The sequence below is a fragment of the Pseudorca crassidens genome, chromosome 14, assembly GCF_039906515.1.
Source record: "Pseudorca crassidens isolate mPseCra1 chromosome 14, mPseCra1.hap1, whole genome shotgun sequence".
Taxonomy (NCBI): Eukaryota; Metazoa; Chordata; class Mammalia; order Artiodactyla; family Delphinidae; genus Pseudorca; species Pseudorca crassidens.
This window is the reverse complement of record NC_090309.1, coordinates 86,724,515-86,731,815: the sequence shown is the minus strand read 5'-3', so window position 1 is coordinate 86,731,815 and position 7,301 is coordinate 86,724,515.

Below are 7,301 nucleotides of genomic sequence, written 5' to 3'. Positions count from 1 at the left end.
GTCTGCAAGGGTTAAATGTGTTTGAACTATGCTTGTATGTACCTATAGAGCCTATAGAGCACTGTCATTATGTTTCCTAACAGCTGGATAGGATTTCATGAATAGAGGCAGCACCAAATGCTCAGATAATACCCTATTGATGGGCACTAGTTTTCAGTACTCTGCTAGTGCCTCAGTGCTGGGGGGTGGGTAATGCTGTACATTCAACACTTCACGTACCTGCAAATATACCCACAGAAACCTCCAAACTGCAGTGATTTTGTCCAAGCCTACATGCACCTGTAACGCTCAGAGTTCTTGCTGAATTTTCCTCCAAAAGGGTTTTAATGACAAATAATCCCATCATGCATGTCTGACCACTGACACAGACTGCCAACAGTGTTGTGAAATTCTTGACTTTTGCTGATCCCAGAGGTGAAAAATGGTACCCTAGTGTAGTTTCTTACATTACTCTTTTCATATTGTGAGAGAAGGTGAGCATCTTTTCTTATGCTTAAGAGCCATTTGTAATTCCTCTCTTGTAAACTGTCCATACACCTATTCTTCTCTCAAGTTTCTATTGTTTTGTTTGTTATTTTATTAAAAATTTCCTAGCATTCCTTAGGTATGACAGAATTCAGTCCTTTTTTGATAGGAACTATAAATATAGTTTTCTCACTTATATTTTGATTTTGCTTATATGATTATTTTTATGCAGAAGGGTCTTTTTTTGTAGTTTGTTTATTTTTTACTTAGTCAACTTTATCATTATTTTCCTGTTTGACTTTTTAGTTGTGATCCGTATTACAATGGTCTTCCTGAATACAAAATTATAAGGACATGTCCCTGTGTTTCTTTTAGTATATTTATAGTTTCATTTTTTACATTTAAATATTTGATCATTTTGGAATTACACTGGCATATGATTTAAGGTATTGATCTATGTTTAATTATTCCCATCAGAAATATGTTGAAAAGATTTTTCAAATTTACTGATATTTTTCCTACTTACTATTTTTAAAAACTTTACTGCATTATAATTAGATGTTGTCTGTACTATGATTCACTTGGAAATGCACTCAGTTTTATTTTGACCTAATATATGACTACTTGTCATGAATATTGGAAAACCTCAATATGGGAGCAGAGATTAATCTTCAGAAATCAGATGTACTCTGTTCATGAAGTCTTCTGTAGTTGTATTGGGCACAAACTTTGTGGGTCTTCTCAATTCCATTGACTGTCTCCTTTCTCTCTTGTCTGGTGCCCTGTTTAGATCAGTTCTCTTCATCATACCCAGAGGTGATGGAAATGCAATGGCAGGATGAAATGCACTGCACATGATGGAGGGCAGTGCCCACAATGAAGTGAAGTGCTCAGGATGAAAAGCAGCGCATGTGGCGTCTGCCTTCCTGAGTGGCCCCAGACACTCCAGATTACGTAACCTGGGAGGGCCAGGTGGCTAAGCTCCTATAGGTGAACTTTGACCATTTGAAGTCTGGCAGATAGATTCCTCTTTTTTCTCTCCTTGCAGGAACTTTCTGAGGTGTAATTTCTCCTTGAAAATCTACCTGAGAAGCAGCCTACACTGAGTGAGCACAATTGATGAAATCCCTGAGAGGCCAGCGCTGTACCACAGCCTGTTGCATTTCCCCAAATCTCCCTTTGACTCACTTCTTTTGTCCTCATTTTCACAGTCTTGGGTTTGAAACTATGTCAGCACTTTAATCCTTGCTTTATGGTTTTCTTTCTAGAAGACCCAAGCGAAGGAAATAGTCTTACTTATTTTTTATCTGTTTGATTTATGGCTGGAAAGAGATAAAGGGTATAGATGAGTTTATGTATTTTACTCCTGCTATGTTTCTATTTCATCTTGTATCTTATAATTTCTACTTTATAAGTGTCTCTTGTGTGTTAGTTTGTGCATGGATTTTCACGACTCTTCATACAATTATTCAACAAATATTTATTGAAAACTACCAAGTGTCAGGCATTGACCTAGGTCCTTGGATATAGCAATAAACAAAAGTGACCAAAATTCCTGCCCTTAAGTATTTAGATTCTAGTATTTATTCACTGTGGAGTTTAGCAATGTAAAATGGTGTCTTTAGGTCATTTTATGTTTTATGGAGTGAATTCCATCTTGTCTGACATTAAGATCATTGCCACTGCTTATATAATTCTTGCATTTGCCATTATGCTATGCCTATTCATTTAATTTCAAGCTTCCTCAATTATTTTGTTTTAGATGTGTCTTTTTATACAGCATAGAGTAGGATTTGCTATTTTGTTTTGTGATTCTTTTTGAAAATTGTTTTTTTGGTGGTAGATAGGATAATCTATTCATTTATTAATAAGACAAATATGCTTGAGCTTGGCTCTCATATAAGTCAAGGTTCAACTTGAGAAACAGGACCCTTGGAGATATATATTAAAGCATTTATCACAAGAGATTGACTCACATAGTTGTTGGGGATGACTAGGTGAGCCCAGAATCTGGAGAGCAGGCCATCGGAAGAGGTAAGCTGGAACTCCCAAGCATGAACTGAAACTGCTGTCCACAGGTTGAATTTCTTCATCAGGGAAGCCTGAGCCCTGCAATGAAGGCTTTTTGGCTGAATCAGACCCACACAGATCCTCAAGGAGTCTTACTTACTTAAAGCCAACTGATTATGGACTTTACTTACATTTGCAAAATATTTTCACAGCAACACCTAGATTAACATTTGATTGGATAACTGGGGATTGTATGTCCTAGACCAATTGACATTTAAAACTGACCCTCACATGTTCTTTGTTGATTTGTAGCTTAAAATGTCTGTGTGGTCCATTTTTATGGTCTTTGTTTTTAATTTGTTGTAATTTTTCTAATAGTTAGAACGTCTTGTATTTTTCTTCAAATGGTTGCCTTTAATGTTAGACTTTAATGCAAAACCTTTAGTTTCTATTTATTTAAACAATATCTACTAGTTCTCTAACGTGAACAGTGCTGAAAATGACATGTGTCTTTAACCCTTCATGTCACCTTCTTCTTCACAATCCCTTAATTCTATTCAATCCCTTAATTCTGTCTTTGTTAATATTCACTCTTGCACTGTTAAAAATGCTTATACACTGAGACTTGATTTCTCAGCTTTAAATGGTATGCTTTGATGCTCAGCTATTACAGCTGAGGTATCAAAAAGCTTATTCTACCTCAATTTTCTTTCTTCTTTCCTCCCACTTTTTGTTAGCTGTGTCATTTATTTATTTATTTATTTATTTATTGCGGTACACAGGCCTCTCACTGATGTGGCCTCTCCCGTTGCGGAGCACAGGCTCCAGACGCGCAGGCTCAGTGGCCATGGTTCACGGGCCCAGCCGCTCTGTGTCATGTGGGATCTTCCCGGACCGGGGCATGAACCCGTGTCCCCTGCACCAGCAGGTGGACTCTCAACCACTGCACCACCAGGGAAGCCCTGGTGTTGGTGTTTTCAAGGGGAAACAGTTGGGAGAAACATTTATTGCTACATGGCAACTGACCATGTGCTGTCAAGTTTTTTTGCATTTACTTCTTAAGTATTTTTACATCACTTAGCAATGGACTGTATTTTCTTACATCCTATTTATGGGAATTTCTGAGAGTGATGGGTGTTGGGGAGAAACTAGTACAGCAGAGTAGTAATCCAAGGCGCAAAGATGAAAGGCTCCCTGGATTCTGCTGCCACAAAAACTTTTTCCTTCTAATCCTACATGGGAGCCAGTCTGTACCCTCCCTTACCTCGTCTCTGGTTCAAACCAGGTTCAGAAACAATTCCACCGCCATCCCTGCTCTTCACACTGTCCAAACCTATTGTTGCTACACCAGCTGCAAAATGTTTCCTTTCAGGGTGACCCTCTCACGTTCAAGAAACAGATTTAGCTGGTTGATTCTAAGGTCACTTGCAGCATACCTCTCAGGCTCTGAGCGTCTGCTTTTCCCTTCCTCACACCAGAGTTTTGCATGATCTTGGCTCTTTTTGACCAGTTTTACATATGTTTTAGAAATCTGTGAATCGTATATGTGACCAAGTTCCACTAAAGATGGAGATTGTACCTTTTTTTTTACATTCTCCCTTTTGCTTTGTATAGTTTCCAGGAGGAGAAGAGGAAGAACTGCTGACTCAGTAGCTACATTCACCTAGTTTCTCAATTCCTTTTGACCCAGAATGTTCTTCACTCATATCTTCTGTTGTGTCATGCTCCATAGATTTAAACATCTGAATTCCTCCTGTCCAGGAGAATTTTTTTACCTTGTTTCCGGGTAGGTAGTATAAGTCAATTATACCCTCTGGTTCATACAAATGTAAATACATGTACACATCTATGACAACAAATAACAAGGATAAGTCAATAATTCTCAACTTTACCAACTATACTGCACTAATATTTTCTTGTTCCATTCTGTTCTACTTATTTTTTTAATGTTTGTCATGGTCCACTAATTCAGCATGGTTAATTAGTGGCTTACTACCCTCTCTATGAAAACCTCTTATCTGGAAAATTTATTCATTCTGCACCTAATATTTTTTGAGTGTTTTCTATGGGCCATGCACTGTGCTGGGTGTTTTAATATGACTGTGTATAACACATGCATTCAAATATGACATCTATCTTCATGAAAGTTTACAGAAATGCTACCAAATGGTCAAGAGAAATAACAGCAATTGTACGGAGGATGATAATTGCATCATAACTGCTTCACACATATTATCTAACAGTTAACAAATAATTTGAAAATTTTACCTAACTTTTCTTTCTTTATAAATTTATTTATTTATTTTTGGCTGCGTTGGGTCTTCGTTGTTGCTGCATGCGGGCTTTCTCTAGTTGTGGCGAGCGGGGGCTACTCTTCATTGCGGTGCGCAGGCTTCTCATTGCGGTGGCTTTTCTTGTTGCAGAGCACAGGCTCTAGGCACACAGACTTCAGTAGTTGTGGCACGTGGGCTCAGTAGTTGTGGCTTTCAGGCTCTAGAGCTCAGGCTCAGTAGTTGCGGTGTACAGGCTCAGTTGCTCCGTGTCATGTGGGATCTTCCCGGCCCAGGGCTCGAACCCGTGTCCCCTGCATTGGCTGGTGGATTCTTAACCACTGTACCACCAGGGAAGTCCCTACCTAACTTATGTTTTAAAACATGTGTACCAGTTAGGCAGAGATTACACTGTTTTTCAATAAGACAGTTTTAAGGGTCAGTGACTTTGTGACTCACTCAAGATCACACAGTCAGTAAGTCACAAAACTAGACCATAATCTTCATGCTTTAATTCTTAGTCATTGTCCTTTACATCACATGAATGTAGAATAAATTAAAATTAGTAGCTGTCAAAGAAGATCAAACAGAGATTAAATAAAACTTTACTCAAAAGAATGAAATATCAGCACTGCATAAAAATAACTTTCATTAGTAGTCAAACATAAGTTTTAGGGAACATACTACCTCAAATTGTTTGAGTAGTAAAAAAACCCACAGCAGCAAAAACAGCACATACATATTCACATAACTCACAACTCATGGTGCTATTTAAAAGGGGGATCTTGTTAGTGACTACATTCTCTGGAGCTTTGCTGTCACTTGATAGTGTACGTGCTCCAGGTCAGCTGAGAAAGTTGACTGAAGGACTCCTCATTATATGGACATGTCTGTATGGAAGGCAGATTGGGGGCTGTGGGGAGTCATGGACCATTTCTAACACTTGGAGTTTGATGTCTGCAAGAAACACGGTCCCAGTCGCCTCTTCCAGAATCCTCATCTCTTGACAGAATGAATCTCTGGATGCGGGTCATCCTTGTGGAGACCACTCAAGACTCAGAGAAAGCCGACTGCAACCCCTCCAAGGACAGACCTATTCAGAAGACAGCAAAGGACCCACATTTCCAGGAAGAGGGCATTTGACATGAGGGAATGAGGCTGGCAGAGCCAAGCTCCCTCCATGAAAAATAAAGGAGGAGGAAGCAATGGAACAATTTTCATCAGAGTGATAAACCTCCCTCAGAAGTGCTACACCCTGACATGAGTATTTGCTTCTTAGGCCTTCCAGAACCAACTGTTTACTAACCTTCTCGTGGGATCAGATCAGCAGTGTGTGCTGACTGTTCATGACTCGGCCTCTATCCTATTTTTGCCTAAGCCAGTATCAACCCCTGCCAAGCAGACGCTCTTGAAAACGTGTAGCTGGTGTCCGTGTAGCGGGTGTCCTACAGTCAGTCGATGGCAGTCCGAGACAGTCAGATTCCAGCCACATCTGCAAACTGAGCTGAGGGTTTGAACATAAAAAAATTATGAAAGAAAACTATAAAGCAAAGGTTGAATGGCTCTGCAGAAGGAGAAAAGAGAAAACAAAGGCTAGACACAGGTTGTGTTTTCCTTCAGAGAACAGCATAAACAGTATAGTCTTCAGTAGGAGGGTCCAGATGTAGCTCTAGGAGAATACGCCCAAATGCAGCTGATGAACTTGGCCACGTTTCACTCTCCTGCAGATGGAACCCAGAAGTTAGTCCTAAACTCTGTCACTGTAACTTTCAAGGGAAACTTTAATGTAGAGCTACTGGTCAACAGCTTTTTGCCAGTGATCCAGCAGCACCATGGGGTGGTCCTCTTAACGTGGAATTTTTTTATTTAATTAATATAATATATATAGGACTCCATGCAGAATTCATTCATTCATGTACTAATTCATTCATAAATTAGTTTCTTGTTCTGAAATATAATTTCACTGCTATATCTCTAGAGACAAAATTGGGGTCTGGCACATCATATACATGCAATAAATAGTTTATTGAATAAATGAGTGAGCAACCAGAACAGATTATTATAAAAATGTGTATGTGAGATATAGGCAATTCAGCAAGAATCCATTCCCAGCCATCAGGACACTGCATGTAAGAGGCAGTCAAACAGACTGTGTGACACCGAAGGTAAGTGCCCCTCCCCTAGCAATGCCCTTCCCCATGATCTCTCCTTCCCCCCTTATGCTTTCAATTAATGTGAATTTGCTGGCGCCTCTAAAGTCTATATCAGGGAATTGCCTGGTGGTACAGTGATTAGGACTCCGAGCTTTCCCTGCTAGGAGCGCGGGTTCAATCCCTGGTCAGGGAACAAAGATCCCGCAAGCTGAGCGGCCAAAAACAAACAAACAAAAAAAAACTACCAATGTTTAATGTGAAATTATTAAAAAAATATATATATATATATATATAATAAGTGAAATCTATATCAGAGCACAGACCGCTTTTGAACTCTCAATCTGTTGTTCAAACTTCTCACTGAGTTCCTCCTCTTAGGGGGCCACGCAGCTCATCAAACTCA